Here is a 15,524-nt window from a genome sequence, read left to right on the forward strand (position 1 = left end):
TAAATTGAATGTATGTTACTGTAGGAGCAGTGTTTTAGGTAGTTTAAGCAAGAAAATAACTGTTGTATAAAAATAACTACATAAGTGTAGGGTCTTCCGTTGACATGCCTTTGAGACAAATTAATTTGTTTTCTGTACAATTGGGTGCTGGTTTTTTTGGGTTCTCATAGAAGCTCAGAAATAAGCCTTGAGCACAGAATAAATTCTTTATCCTGTGTAATTGGTGTGTATTTTTCTTTTAAATATGTTGAACAAAGTAGTGCAACAAATTTGGGATTATTGACATGCTTGTTAGCTTTGAAGGAGGCTGGAACAAAAAAATGGGGAAATTCACATCTTTTGCATTAGATATGATTAACTGGCACAAAGATTAGCTGTATCATGTGTTTCTTTTCAAATGGTTCCTGACCCTCACGGGTGCAAGGAAATTGTGATCCAGCTGTAGCAGTATAACTTTGGCAGAGAAAATAAGCATGGGTTTTGTGCAGATTTGTATATTGGCAGTAAAATATTCTCAGCTCATGGGCTTTCCTTTTAGCTCTCACAAATTTAAAAGTAATGTTGATTTAGTGCCAGGTGTCTGTTACACATGCCTGTTTGTATTTTAGTGCTCTTAACTGCTTTTAGTGCCTTTATTTTTTTCTCTGAATCCACTCTAATGCTTATGATATGGAGGGCTGTTAATACCAGCTTAAATCAGGTATTGCGTACAAAAGTTTCTGATACATTATGAAATAAGAGTTTTAAATTTCAGTAACATTACATCTGGGTTGTAAAATCCTGCTTTTAATCTAGGCTTATTTGGTTAGGCTGTGTTAAATCCATTCCTAAAAATACTTGAGTTTGTTTGTTTTTTATTTTGATTTGGGATCAAATCTCTTTGAACTGTGTAGACACGCACCTGTGCTCATTTTAATCCCTGTGTAGTTTTCATCAATTATCACGGCAGGCAAGAAGAAAATCAAATTGTAAAATGCTTTTGAAAAGTAAATACATTCAACCTGGGGTTCAGGTTTCTGTTTTAATCAAAATCATCTGTATTCATGTTCTTTCACAATGCTGGGTAAGGGAAGGACGTGAAAAGCTTTTTATTTTTTGTTGTTTTCATTGTGAAATATGTATTTTGAGTGTAGTACCTCAGTGTTTGTAGAGAGAGGCTGTGTTGTGTGTACACATTTTTCTATAAAGCTGGAGAAAATCTAGGTCAAGAGGTTCATTCTTATTAATAACTTAAGTCTTTATTCAACGAAATTTTTTCTCCATGGCTGGAAAGCCTCCTGGCTGGGGAAACGCTGGTCAGTGAGGAACCCGCTGCTGCCCTCAAATATCTATGGGAGCTTTTCCCTTTCCGTCAGGGCATTACAACACTCACTTTCCCCCATGTGTTTTTTATCTCCACTATAAAAGCTCCCAGGGGCACACTCTTCATGTTTCTCTGTGTGAGGCCATGGTGGGGGCTGGGGGCCATCAATGTTTCTCCTGCATCATGTGTTCCTGCTGTCTGGCCTGGGCCCCAGGGCATGGTGTGGCCTTCCAGCACTGCCATGGCCTCCCAGCAGCAGGTGATAGCGTTCCACCCAAAACAGGTCTTATGATGCTGCTAAAACAAACTCTGGCCACAGGACCAAATTATTTTTATTTTTCTTTCATGCAAGCATCCATGTCAGCAAAATAAATAAATTTTGAAAGCTAGCAAATTCTTGTTTTAAATCGTTAGGAGATGCTAAAGTATGAAATCTCTCCCTTGGCCTTGTCTGGCTTTCCTGCTGCTCTTCCTCAGCAGTCACTGCACTGGGTGTTTAGCTTTCCAGTGCCTCAGCGTGGTGTTAAAGATGTAAACTGGAAGAATAGGGAAATTCTTGATTCTTTCAGCTACAGTAATCTGCTGTGTTACAGGTTTAAACAAATTTGGGTAAAATAATTCCTGTGTAGCCTTTAATTTTCCCTGAAGCTTCTGTGTCACTCTAGAATCAAAAGCAAAGGTAGTTAAATTAGGATAATTAATCATGAAACAACTTGCACAGGGGATGTAATGAATTTTCCATCAATTTACAAGTTCTGTAGATCAAGATAAGAGGCTTCCCTAAAATATGCTGTTTGTAAGCTATGGCTGCTGTACTTGGACAAACAAATTAGGTTAAGTTAGATGCCATCTGTGTTGGCATCTTGAAGTTGCTTCTGAAGTAGTTCCTTTAAATGTTAAGATTTAGGGAATAGGTCTGTATTTCCATGTCTAATGCTGTATCAAGGAGTGCAAACCTGAGGGAGAACAGGTAATTTTAAGATAAAATTTGTGTTTAGGACTCCTGTATTCACCCTTTTCTCCTGTTCCTGCCCAAGATCTTGTGGATTTGGGAAAGCCTGCCCATCTGCTGCTACAGGACCTGACAATGATACTTATTTACCTCAAAAAAACTTGGGTCTGTGCTGACAAAAGACAAGAAATATTGTCTTTATTGCTTTCAGGGGAAATTTTCCAATGTGTGGAGTGTAGGTCCTAATTTCCCAAAGTGAGATGTGCAGGAGCTGTAGACATCATAGTCAACCTGTGTGACTAATAGAATTGTATCTTCTTTTTTGAATAAAGAAGTCTGTGAAGCAGATTTTGAAGCAAGTCAGTTGACACCCACACCAGGACTAAATTATTACATCTCGAATAAATTGCTATGTAGTGTAAGTGCTATAGTAGTGTCAATAGAGAGAAAGTTTGTTCCCAACAATTCTTCATATGTTGAAAATCACTTGAAATTTGCTGGATTAAAAAGTTAACTTGCATAGTTAGGTTATTTGCATGTAAAATCAGCAAAGATTATTAAGATCATTAAAGCATAAAACAGAAGAGAAAAATGTCAAGTGTATTTTAAGTATACCTAAAAAACTTTGTTAACATCTCATATACTTTTTTTGTAAACTCTTTAAATTAGTGACCAAATGGTGACTTTGCTATACTACTTTTTTTCTTTGGAGTGTAATAAAATAATTCCTGATTTTTGTGGCAAGCAAATAAAACATATTCTGCTTGAACTGCATAATATGAAGCACTTCAGCAGGGTCTGAGGAGGCATGCCTCAAAAATTTATTCTCTTTTTTATTAGCACTCAAACATAATAACTGGAAACTTAAATGCATTGTTTGTGCAGTATGAAAATGTAGCAGTAGAAATGATAGCACTGCAATAAAGATGAAAGTAGAAATCTCTTTAGATGTTGGACTTCATTTTAAAGTTAGTTCCTTTTGTCTTTAATGCTTTTGATACTTAATTTTGTATGTTACACAAGCACCTTCATAGGAGCCTCATATACTTGAGCATACAATTCAGAACGTTCCAATTCAATGTTTGGGATTTAATACTTGTTTGGGTGCCTGTTTTTGTAGATAACTTGCACAGAATTTTCTGCGGAAGCATCAGCACATCTGGTATAGCAAATGTTATCAACTTTTACAAGTGAGAATGCCACATGGACATTTTTTTAATCTGGTGGAATCATCAAAATGTGCAGCATTAGGGATAGGTGAGTACCTCCAGTGAAAAATGCATATTTGATATACAAAAATGTTGCATGTATTTTTGGAGAGATCTTTTCTTAGCTGTGGGATCATTTGACATTCCAAAGATTGATTAGTGTATCTGTTAGTTGACTATCTCTGTTATTAAAATTCCTAGGTAGTTGCAGAATGAGAGACAGAGTAGATGAGCATTCGATTGCCTTTTTGCTTCGGGGTAGCAGAGACCTTTCTTTATGGACTGATGACATGTAACTGGGAAGTTACAACCTCCCATGTGTCCTTTCTGACTACTGCTGTGAAATAACTACATACTTTATGAATTCTGTTCCTATTTTGAAAGCTTCTTTTAAAATAATACTGTATGCTCTTTCCTTCTCCGTGTTAAATGTGCTTTTAAATGAGCTTAACAGTTATCAAAGAAAGACTAGACACATTACAATTCATGGAAAAGCCCTATCAGATACCTGTGGCTTTTTGTGCTGTGTCTGGTGATACAGTAGCAACTGTAGAGGAAAGTCCTGATTGATATGTTTATTTATAAGGAATAAAAAAGTGTCAGAAGTTCTGGTTTATGAGTTGTCAGACACTATGAGAATATAGTCTCTTAGGCCTTGCTCCTGATTTGTCATCAGGCAAAAAAAATTGGCCCTAATCAAGGTCAAACTCATGGACATATTCTGCAACTGTTGCCACTTTCATGCTTTCCGTAGTGACCTGATACAAAGTTGATAAATATTTATAAAAGAAGCAGTAAGTGGCTTAAGTCCTTAGAAAGGAAGTGTAAAACCTTCTGATTCAAACTGTTGATTTATACTGCTCTTAGAGTTAGTAGTTGGTTTGGCTGCTTGCCCCTTGCCTGTGTTTGCCAGCTTCCTGCTACTTGAAGCAGAGCAGTTGCCTGGATTCACTTTCTTTGGGGTATGGATGTGCTGTAGAACTGCAATGAAATTCTAGGTAGTAATAATTTCTATTTTCATTAAAATCTTTTAACCAATAACCAGATTTTTATAACTAGCTTTAAAAATAAATAAATAATAATGGGATCTTATATTTCTTCTGTACAGAATTGCCTCAAATAGCCCATTTCTAAGCTAGAGTTGTATCAATATATGAAGCTGTTTCCTTCTCTGTGCCTCAGAATTGTCATGTGCATCACAAGAATGTTGTTATTAAATGCCTCTGATGAAGGTAGACTTTGTAGAGCTGGCATATTGTGCTTAATTCCTGCTTTTGTAAACACTGGATTGTCCCGAGCACTGAGCCCATGGCTTAGGGGTGGGAACCAGCGCTTGTCCAGGGAAGGCAGCTTTTGGTAAGATGTGCTGAGTCCATTCATCACTGGATGTGATGCAGGGACTCCTTCCACAGCCTCATAAAGTTGGATCATTGATATCCTAGACCCAGCACACTTTCCTGCAAGTTTGATACCATTTTACTATGCTATCAATGGTGATGGTGAAGTGTCAAAACAGGACACAAAGGGAGGCATTAAACTGCTTTTGGTTTTTTCTAGTCTAGTATTAGATGTATTAAATAAACAGCAATAATGCTTTAATGTAGTTTCTAGGATGTTTGTAGTGAGTGTACTCTGAGGTGTGTTGCCCTCGGCCTCCCTGACCCCCCAAGTCAGTATGCTGTGGTTTTGAGGTACTCCCAGGTATGCTGTTGGGGAGCTCCCCCACTTTGCAGATGCAAATGAAACCTGGGTGTGAGAGCCAAAAGAGTCAAGCTCAGTCTCCAAGCTTGGCTGGTAACAAGGAGCAGGGCAGACCACTGCAGCAGGCAGTACTATAATGTTGCCCCTGTACTTGACTTTTCTTTTTTACTGTTGGTATGTTTCATAAATATTTGGGTTCTGACTCTCTTGTGCTTTGGAAAGTACCTTTTAGAAATAATGTTTGATTTATGTTTTCTTTGTATGTTTGACCCTGCAGCCTGACACAAAGTCAAAGCTTTGCCTATCTTCTTATTCCCAGGAAAGTGGACTGTGGGTTTTTTTAAGACCAGCTCTAGAATTAGTATTTCCAATAATCGGCAGTAGATCTGTTTCATGTCTCTTATTACTAATGTTTCATCTGAGTTCAGCTGTCTGTATCCTTTCTTTCTTCAGCTGTAAAACATCCAAAGAGAACAATTATAGTTGAATAGCCAGGAGCCAGGTTAGTCTTCCTGATTATACTGAGTTGTGAAGAGAGAATTGCACAGTCGGAGTGGCTGTACTCAAGTGAATATAGATGAAGCTAAACTCTTCCTTCTTTGAGGTTTTAATAACTTGCTGATGAAAATTCTTTACCTGGAAGCTTGCATGTAGAAGTGTGGACTGGAGAGTCTTTCATGCCAGAGGAAAATTGCCATTACAGGCTCTAACCTTCATCTGTATTTCAGACTTGCCTAATGAAATGATAAATGGATTCCCTCAGCTAATTTCTCCTGCCAGTTGTTTCTTCTTTCTTCTGGAGTGCATAACTGACTAGGGGTTTGGGGTTTTTTTGTTCTGCGTTTACAAAGATCTTGTTATTAATATGTACTAATTCTAGTTCTGAGGATTATATTGTAAATTCAGTTCTTGCATTGGCCACTGAGCAGATGAAAGTGACCTGAAACTCCACCAAAATGTGTGCATGGCTTGGTATTCAGTAACCATCTGGCACTTTCATACTTCCTGGCTTTCCCATAGATGTGATGAAGTGCCATCCTGCCTCTAGGCATTCAGGTACTTTGGAGAACTACTCTTTCAGTTCCCTGGCATTGTTCCCTGGCAAAATTGGTTGGGCAAGTTTTACCTCAGCATCTGTGTCCTGAAAACCAGAGAGCTGTCTTGATCTGATCTTTTAAGGAGATTTGGTGTCACTTTTATTGTTTTGAATGTGGGTCATTGTCCTTTGATCATACCCGAGGGAGAATTAATACATCTCTCATGGTGATTCAGTACCAGGATAGAAGGCTTAGGATTCCCATATCTCTTGCATAGCTTGTCTTACTTAGATACGGCAAGATGAGGGCAACATTTAGAGGCTACAGCACATTTGTTTATAAATTTTGTAAAATTCCTACTTCTCCAGCTGTGGCTGAATTTGCAACAAAAACCATTGAGTCCAAATCTGTTGAAGGTGTCAACTAGCATTTGTCTAATTCTGATGTTGCAAGACTTTTGGAAGTGTCTATACATTCCAGAGAATTTTTCTTAAAATAATGGTGGTGTCACTGTTAAAAGCTGGAGAGAGATATCACCCTTGTCAGGTCTAAAAAATCTGTCTCGTGTAGTTCATGCTTTTAGCTCCATGCTTTTCTTAAGCTTAGCAGAGTTCTGGCTCTACTCATTAAGTGCTGCTAATTTTTGGAAAGTTTGTTATGAGGATGCGAATAGGCAAGTGTGACATAGTGATTCCCTCTTCAGCTTTGTATAAATATTCTCATGTATATTTTAATGAATGTCTTGTCTTAAGATTTCTCCCAAATAGCAGGCAAAGATGGTGATAGCATATGGTTGCTTCTAATGGTTGTCTTAAATTCAAATCAATTAACTTGCAGCTGATTAACTACAAAATGGTTATGCTTATGTGGGGACAATGAAAAACGAATAAAGCTAAATTAAAAACTCAAAACAAGGACTGTTCAAAATTTGGTTTACTTCAGGTATTATACCCAGCATGTCATTCAGAAACCTGTATATTTTGGACATGGCTCTTTAAAATAGTGTATGCTGACGTGTTCTCTGGATCATCAGTGAAGACTCAGAGTGTACTGGTTTTTATAAATGGAAATCTCCAAGGCTGTGTCTAAGTCTTAAAACATTTTCAAGACCTCCAAGTCATGAATCTCCTTGGCATATGCATATTGGTATCCCTGACTGATTCTTAATTACTTTAATGATGTCCTTTTTCAGAGCTTAATTGACTTTCTTTAACTGCTAGAGAAGTCACCAAGGTCATGAAGGGTGTCTTCTTTTGCCTTAATTTCAACTTCCATTTGGTATTTTCTGGTTCCCTGTAATGTTTACAGTAGTAAGGCAGTGTGGTGATTTCCTATTCCCTTTCACAGGGAAAACTGAAGGAACTTTATTGTTCTGATTGGATTTCCTAGCCATATTTACTTAAATCATTGTACCAGTCCCCTTCTTAAGCCTACGTTTTATCACTTGAATAATTATCCTTGCTTTTCATCACATACCTTGTTTTCTTCACCATTTTACAGCCTTTCTTTCAACTTTAAGCTCTTTCAACTTTAAGCTCAATCATCACCAAACCCAGGAACATTCACAAGTACACAGACTTTCTTCTTTCAGGCCCCTTGGCAAGACTTGTATATTTACAGAAACTGAAGATGATAGGAAATTGTACATTAGCATACAAACTCAGTTCATAAATTCCCAATTGCAGTTTTTAGTTGGTAGCTATTGAATTGTATTTGTGCTGGCAGCTGGCTTGTACTTTCTATCATCTGCTACTTTTCCATGGAGTTTCTTGAAGCAGAGGTTCCCTGTGATAGTTGTGTCCATCTTTTTCAATAACTGCCTGTCTTAACTGTTTGTCTTGGCAGACATAAATCTGACTGCTTTTATGTTATCATTAGTTTGTGTGGCCGTTGTTCATCAAGTGCACAAAGAGTGGCAGGATGGAAGCCCATCAGGCCCATCTATGCTGCTGCTTTCTTCAAGTCCTGCTTTCCATTGCTCTCCAAGACAATTTCTTCCTTGTGAGACACAGCGTCTCTTTATTCATCTTTGGAATTGTGTATTAGCGGGATGCCTGCTGATGCTAAGGAACCTGAATTATTTCTCTCATAATTTCTATACTTTTCACTTTTTTTTTGTCTCTAGAAAAGCTATCCTGCAGAACCAGGTAGTAGGCTGGCGAGAAAACATGTTTTTCTGCGTTTCTTTTTGTGTGATTTTTTTCCTATTATACCTTTTTGACTGTTTGTGATTAATTGCAGGCAAGTGCTAACCTTTAATTAAAAAGTTCCTTGTTTATGTTCCTTGATTTATGTTTATAAACATAAAAGAAGTGTGTTGAGAAAATTTGGAAGGACAGAAGCTTGGATTTTCTTGGTAATCATATGATTGCATTAAGGACTCTCTCTTCCTGATAAATGTTACAATAGTGCATTTGGATCATAAAATACAACTTCCTAATGTCTGTATTTCGAGTGCTTAATTCATAACTGATACAAACCTTAAATTAAACCCTCTGTCTTGGAGACTAGAAAAGAGAGTACTTGAGAATGTGAGCAGAAAACTAGTGAGGCCTGTTTTGTGTCTCTTCTCTTAGATATATCTTTCAAACTTGCATTTGTACACATCAACAGACAAAAAAATTTGTATGCTGGACTTGGTAATCTGCTTCTAATTGGAGCTCTCAGTCAGTATAATTAACATTTAGGTGATTCCCATACCTTCTGCTTCTGGAAATGTACTGTAACTTTACCTAACAGTATATAGTGGCTGGATAGCTGTGCTGGTCCAGAGTTTGCTAGTGAGATTCTCACAGCTGCAAAAATAGTGGTAGTGAAACTGTGAGACTTCAAAGACATTGTCCAGTTGATGTAATTATTGCTGGGGAAAGTTAGCAGTATTTTCATCAAACTTTGTGGTGAGTAAGGCTGCTCTTAGTTGTTTGTTTGTTGTTTTTTATATATAAATTTGTTGTTATTGTGGGTTTTTTATGGGTATCCTACATTGCGATGAAGTGTATTATTCTTGATCTAAGTTGGGGTGAAATTTTTTTAATGGCTGTGTATGAAAGTCAGACAATGTGAAAGTTAAGATTTCCAGCTCACAATTGAAACATCCAATATTGAACATACTCATGGATATATTTACCAGCAAAGGTACTATACAATAATATTTACTGTAATGATGTGTGAAGTATGAACATGTTAACATTAATTGAGGAGACTGACTTCTGATTTTTCTGGATTTCTTTAATTTGATTACATCATCTTTTCAGTAGTTTAATGCTTAGCAAAGTACAGCTTAGTTTTATTGCTTTTTTTTTTAAATGAAAACATTTCTCATAATTAGTGGATATGTCCCCTTCCTAGCAAAAATCCACCAATTAATGTTTCTGAAAATCATGTTTTCTAAATTGACTACACCTTCTAATTTAAGTTTAATGTGAGCTTTTTACCTGAAAGCTATAGATATGTGAGAATAGTGACTCTGTACCTCCTGTCTCTGAAAATTTAGTGTCTGCATTAAACAGCCTACTTTTTTTTTTTTTGGCATGATAGCCATTGGTGAATATTTCCTTGTTTCTAGTGATGTGTATGGCTGATATCTCCTATACTACTTTAACTTTTTTAAACAACTTCATTCTCTCTCAGAATCTGTGCTCTGTTTGGCTGCAGACAGCATTCATAGTTCTTTTGGCACAGAAAGTATGTCTTATTTATTTGAGTAGCTAGACTGTTCCAGCTGCCTAGTTTCAGTTTTCTGGCTTCAGTTTCTCCCCAGTGCCAGTAATTAAGGTAACGCCTTATCAAAGCATCAAGTTATCAAATGCTTAATCATCTGCTGCTGAGTATTCATATCAGCTTATTTCTTTGTTGAGAAATCCTACATTTTTAAAGACTTCAGTTTGGATTATGGAAACCTCAGGGTAGGCTTGAGTGAGGTTTTAAGGTTTAGTTTGATGCCTTTGGGATGGCTAGAATAAGAAGCCCATTCATTCATTCACAGATTCTTCTTATTTAGGTTTGGATTCTCTTCCTTGAGATGTGTGTTTTTCTAAATACTAAAACTTTGATTTTATACTTAGCAAGAGAATGAAAGAGAGGAAGAACATAGCAAGTGAGGATGAAGACTCTTCTTAGAAAGAAAGCCCAAAGACTTGTTGATACTGGACAGCGAAGCAGGAATTGATGTGTCATAAAAGACTCCAGCTTTTTGGATAGAAGCTGAAACTCAGGAGTTAGTCTATAAATACAAAACAGTTTCATAAGAAATATTTTGAAAGTGCAGTTCTGAGTGCTTCAGAGAAACTGACCGATAACTCTGCAGCTACTTTAATATATATATTTATCCATGCACTTGCATATATACACATACACTCATGCTATACTTCCTTCTTTAAACAGGAACATATTAAATTCGATGATATGTATTTCCTGTAGGAGACTGGTAACATTAGCAGTACCAGATGTAAATTTGGGAGCTACAACCCATATTCTTTGCAGACTCTAAATCAGCATCTTAGTGGGGAAGCAGAAAGCAATTGCAACAGGGCAGAAGGGGAGAAGTTAGCGAAGCTGAGTATTTGTTTTTTAAGCAGTACATCTAGCAGCCTTTTTGGGTGTGTTCTCTCCTGACCAGTTGATTGTTGTAAAAATTATCACTTTAATTAGAGATTAAAGTGCCTGTATTTGAAGTTGCTTAAGCTGTTGACCAAGACACGTGGCTGGAACAGATTTCCTAGCTGCAATTATTGTCCGTGTTCTCTTTTTCCCCTCTGACTTGTTGAATATAAACTTACAGGAAACTTAAACTATGAGTTGCTCCCATCCTTTTGCTTGCAGAGTTACTTGGTTTTGGGACTGAAATGACTGTCAGTTCAGAATTACTGCTTAAAAGATAGTAATTTGAAATATTGGAATAACTTGTAATAACACAAGAGTGTTTTTGGTTGGTAATGGATTGCTAGGCTTTGTTGTGGTGCTAAATAAGGAAAGGTTGGAAAATACCTTTTTTTCCCTTATGTTTTTAAAATACAATTTATTGTTTCTTCTTTTATCAAATAACAGAATGACAGTGCTACCACAGTTGAATAGTAACTGGGTAGCTGTAATGCCACATCACTCTAAATATGCATATGCCTTTGTATTCTTCATGTTGCTATTTCTACTTTATAAGCATTTACATGAGGGTGCCCATCTGTCTCTGAAACCCCTCCATTGTCACTTGTTTCTGTTCTTCCATTATTTCAAAGGCAGCCAGTCTTCAAGATAAAGCTCCATCCACACACTCAACACAAATGAACCCTCAGGTGTACTAATGTCAATACACAAACTCAGACAGATTCCCCAAAGATTGAGAGGGGAGAAACCCACAGTAAGTGAGATCTTATAAATATTGCTGCCTGTTTGGTGTGTTAACTCTGAGACAACTGTTTTCTCAAACTTGTGCTTGAACAGTTTCTGCAAATTTTTATTTTTTTTAAATTTATTTTTATTTTTTTAAAGGAACCCTGTGTTTCATCACGGGTATATAACCTGATTGCAGTTCTGTTTCTAGAGTGAGTAACTGATGAGAAAATTTAAATAATTTCAAACTACTCAGAACGGTTAGCTTAAAAGACACTGCTGTGCCATCTGCTTGTGCCAGTAAGGGTGCTTGAGCACATACTGTCAAATAAAACCAAACTCCAGAAATGTGACTGCTTTTCTTTTTAGAGTGTTATGATTAGAGCTGATCTTACCTCAGGTGGCATGTTGAGAAAAAAGAACATAAACCTGAACAGAGATTTAGGTCACATCTTGTAAACTACTAAATTCTGTATGGTTGTTTTACATGTAAGAAGCAGAAGTGAAACACAGAATCACAGAAACTTAGGGGTTGGAAGGGACCTTGAAAGATCATCTAGTCCAACCCCCCTGCCAGAGCAGGATCACCTAGAGCACATCACACAGGAATGTGTCCAGGCGGGTTTTGAATGTCTCCAGTGAAGGAGACTCCACAGCCTCTCTGGGCAGCCTGTTCCAGTGCTCTGTCACTCAGGGTAAAGTTTTTCCTGATGTTTACGTGGAACCTCCTATATTCCAGTTTGCACCCATTGCCCCTTATCCTATCACCAGACATCACTGAAAAAAGCCTGGCTCCATCCTCCAGATGTGTTTCTGAGCAGTTTTAATATAGGGAATATAATGACATGAGAGAAACACAGAATTGATACCTGTAGGTCACCTGTTAAATTTCAGCATTTTGACTTTATGCTGTTAGGACTAGCAATATAAATGCTAGAGAACACCTACATCTGACTACTTGTTTGTTATCACTAACCACCTCTTTGTAGCCTTTTAGTCTCCAAAAGAAGACATGTCCTATAAGGAGGGTTGTTGCTCATCCTAAAACTGTGTCTTTGATGATGCATGGTGATGGAGCTAAATGCTTTCTTTGTTGCTGTGTCTCCAGAAGCTGCTGTGAGGAGCCTCTGAAGAGTTCCAGGGTGAAGAGACCTGTCTCCATCTGTAAACCTCTGCTAAAGGTGAAGACCTAACAGGTCAGGCAGCCTTAACAAGAGATCAAAGGTCTTGTATCAAGGTAAAGAGATTAATTTTTCAAGCAAATTGAAGTGGCTGACATAATTTTCAAAATAAGGATTTCTCGTCTCACTAAATAAACACACAGGTGCATCTCTGAGCTTTCTCCTTCGTTTATGTGTATTGCTGCTTGCTACGTGGTACAAATGTCATAGTAAATGCTGTGGTAGATGGCGAAACCAACATAGTGCCTTGCAGGTTAGAGCCAGAAGCAATTCCTTATAATATTAGTAGAAAGATATATTTGCAGTTCTTTGTTGACAAGGGGAACAGGCTGTTTCCCAGCTCTAAAGCATGCTCTGTTTTTAGAAACATACCCCACTTTAATTGTTGCATTCAGAGCTTGCTTTGGGTGGCCACAAAAATATGGAAATGCTCTGACATCTTCAGCAACAGGAGGAGAACAGGATTTGCATGTGATGAATTTCTGTTTACCAGCACTATAACTTTTTTAGTATGGTCATCCAGAACTCCTCCTTCTTATGAAGGATAGATGCTAAAGGATGAAAAATAAATGTGACCTCAGGAACTTAGTTGAACCTCTCAGTGCTACAGACCCAGGCACTTTGGGAGATTTCACAGAATCACAGAATTGTTGGAGTTGAAAGGGAGCTCTAGAGATCACCTAGTCCAGCTCCCCCACTAAAGCAGTGGGGGATTGCCTAGAGTACATTACTCATGACTGCATCCAGGTGGGTTTTGACTGTCTCCAGAGAAGGGGAGTCCACAGCCTCCCTGGGCAGCCTGTTCCAGTGCTCCATCACCCTCATAGTAAATATTTTTTTCCTCATATTTAAATGGAACTTCTTGTGTTCCATCTTGTGCTCGTTGCCCCACATCCTGCCACTGGGACCTACTGAAGAGAGTCTGGCTCCAGCCTCCTTGCACCCACCATTTAGATACTTGTAGGCATTACTAAGGTCTCCCCTCAGCCTTGTTTTCCTCTCCAGGCTAAAGAATCCCAGCTCTCTCAGCCTTTCCTTATGACAGAGATGCTTCAGTCCCCCAGTCATCCTCATAGCCCTTCACTAGACTCTCTCTAGTAGTTGTCTGTCTCTCTTGAACTGGGGAGCCCAGAACTTGACACTGTATTCCAGCTGTGGCCTCAGCAGAGCGGAGTAGAGGGGGAGAATGACTTCTCTCACCGTACTGGGCATACTCTTCCTTATGCACCCCAGGATTTGATTTGCCTTCTTGGCAATAAGGGCATATTTCTTGCTCATGAATAATTTACTGTCTACCAGGAATCCCAGATCCTTCTCAGAGCTGCCTTCCAGCAGGTCCAGCCCTAATCTATATTAGTGCATGGTATTCTTCCCCAGATGCAGGACCCTACACTTCCTTTTGTTGAACCTCATTTGGTTCTTCTCTGCCCAGCTCTCCAGCCTGTCCAGGTCATGCTGAATAGCAGCACAGCCTTCTGGAGTGTCAGCCACCCCTCCCAGTTTGGTATCATCAGCAAAGTTGCTGAGGATACACTCTGTGAGTCCCCTCTTCCAGGCCCTTGATGAATATGTTGAACAAGATGACTTAATATTGACCCCTGGGGGACACCACTGGTTACAGGCCTCCAACTTGACTCTGCTCCATTATTCACAACCCTCTGGAGTTTTGTCACATTGCCAGTTCTTGATCTACCTCCCTGACTATACTATGGTTTTTTTAGATAGCCAGGATTTTGAATGTAGTGATGATACATGCAAAATCTTTCCGTAATACCAAAAAGATTAATTGAACTTTGTGTAGAGAATTTGCTGAAAAATAATTGAGTAGTAGTGGAAACATTTTCTACCAATTTCTTCAAGTTAGGGCTTTGTGAAGGTTTTCCAACTTCTGCATTTTTCTTAAATATCTTCTGAAAGGTGTTAACTTCATTCTTGGAATATTCCTGAAATAAATATTCCTTGATTCATCCAAGAAGAATTGCAGATTTTTCTTGTTGATCCTTTATTGATCTTTCTAATGTAGACTGGAATTAGAGCTCCTAACTAGACCAAAGTTCATTGTCCTGCCATCCATACAGTAAAATCAAAATGGGCATGAGTGTTCCCATTAGCACAGTCAGCATTTCACCCAGAACCTTCCCTCATCTGCTTTATGTGCGTGGGAGTAAGACCACCAAGCACAGTAAGGCCCACTCAGCCCTTTCTTACACCATTCTCCTTCTTTATGCTTCAGCTCTTTGAATTCAGTTTCAGCTGTGTTTCTGTAGTTCACTAGCAAGGTCATCTTGAACAACTTGAGGATACTGTATTGAAACCTTGGCAGAGCAGAAGAACTGATGATTATATGGTGATTTCAAACCAGAAGGGGGAAAAAAAAACCAAAACAATCCAGAAATATTTATCTTCTTAATGTTTCCCTTTCTTACATTTGCTTTAGGACATCATAGAATGTATTCACATAATCCCATGGGGTGCATGGATGTGTGTAAGCGGGGTGGTAGTGGTTAGGTTTCTTGTAAAGGAGTGCAGGATGCTGTCAGTTTTTTGTGATGCAGTGTGTCCAGGATGGAAATGCACTCTTGAACACTGTCACTGCTTCCAGCAAGGCAGTTTGTTTTGTGCTTTTCTGTCTTTTGTTTCCCTTTTCTTGGAGGGGTGTGTTGCTAACCAGAAACACATGATACGAGACAACCAAATGTTCTGGTGAAAAATCAAGGGCACTACTTATCTGTGAAGATTTTAAATATTTGCCCTAGATTCTTTTTTTTTTTTAATTGATGCAGCTGTAACTGTTGTCGCAAGTTATATGAATAATTG

At 38.2% G+C, this 15,524-nt stretch overlaps 1 protein-coding gene across 3 annotated transcripts in view; it reads left to right on the forward strand.

Annotated features, from left to right (window-relative positions):
* FAM110B (family with sequence similarity 110 member B) overlaps nucleotides 1-15,524 on the forward strand; it is a 122,134-nt gene that overhangs the window by 18,710 nt on the left and 87,900 nt on the right. Inside the window, exons 1-2 of one of the 3 annotated variants that reach the window (XM_051612180.1) lie at nucleotides 3,497-3,512; nucleotides 12,635-12,763. The exons of 1 other annotated variant lie outside the window; for it this stretch is intronic. The gene's annotated coding sequence lies outside the window, so the exon portion shown is untranslated. Of the gene's footprint in view, nucleotides 1-3,496; nucleotides 3,513-12,634; nucleotides 12,764-15,524 lie in introns of those variants that run through there. One more of the 3 variants, XM_051612178.1, reaches the window with a different exon arrangement.

The sequence above is a fragment of the Apus apus genome, chromosome 2, assembly GCF_020740795.1.
Source record: "Apus apus isolate bApuApu2 chromosome 2, bApuApu2.pri.cur, whole genome shotgun sequence".
Taxonomy (NCBI): Eukaryota; Metazoa; Chordata; class Aves; order Apodiformes; family Apodidae; genus Apus; species Apus apus.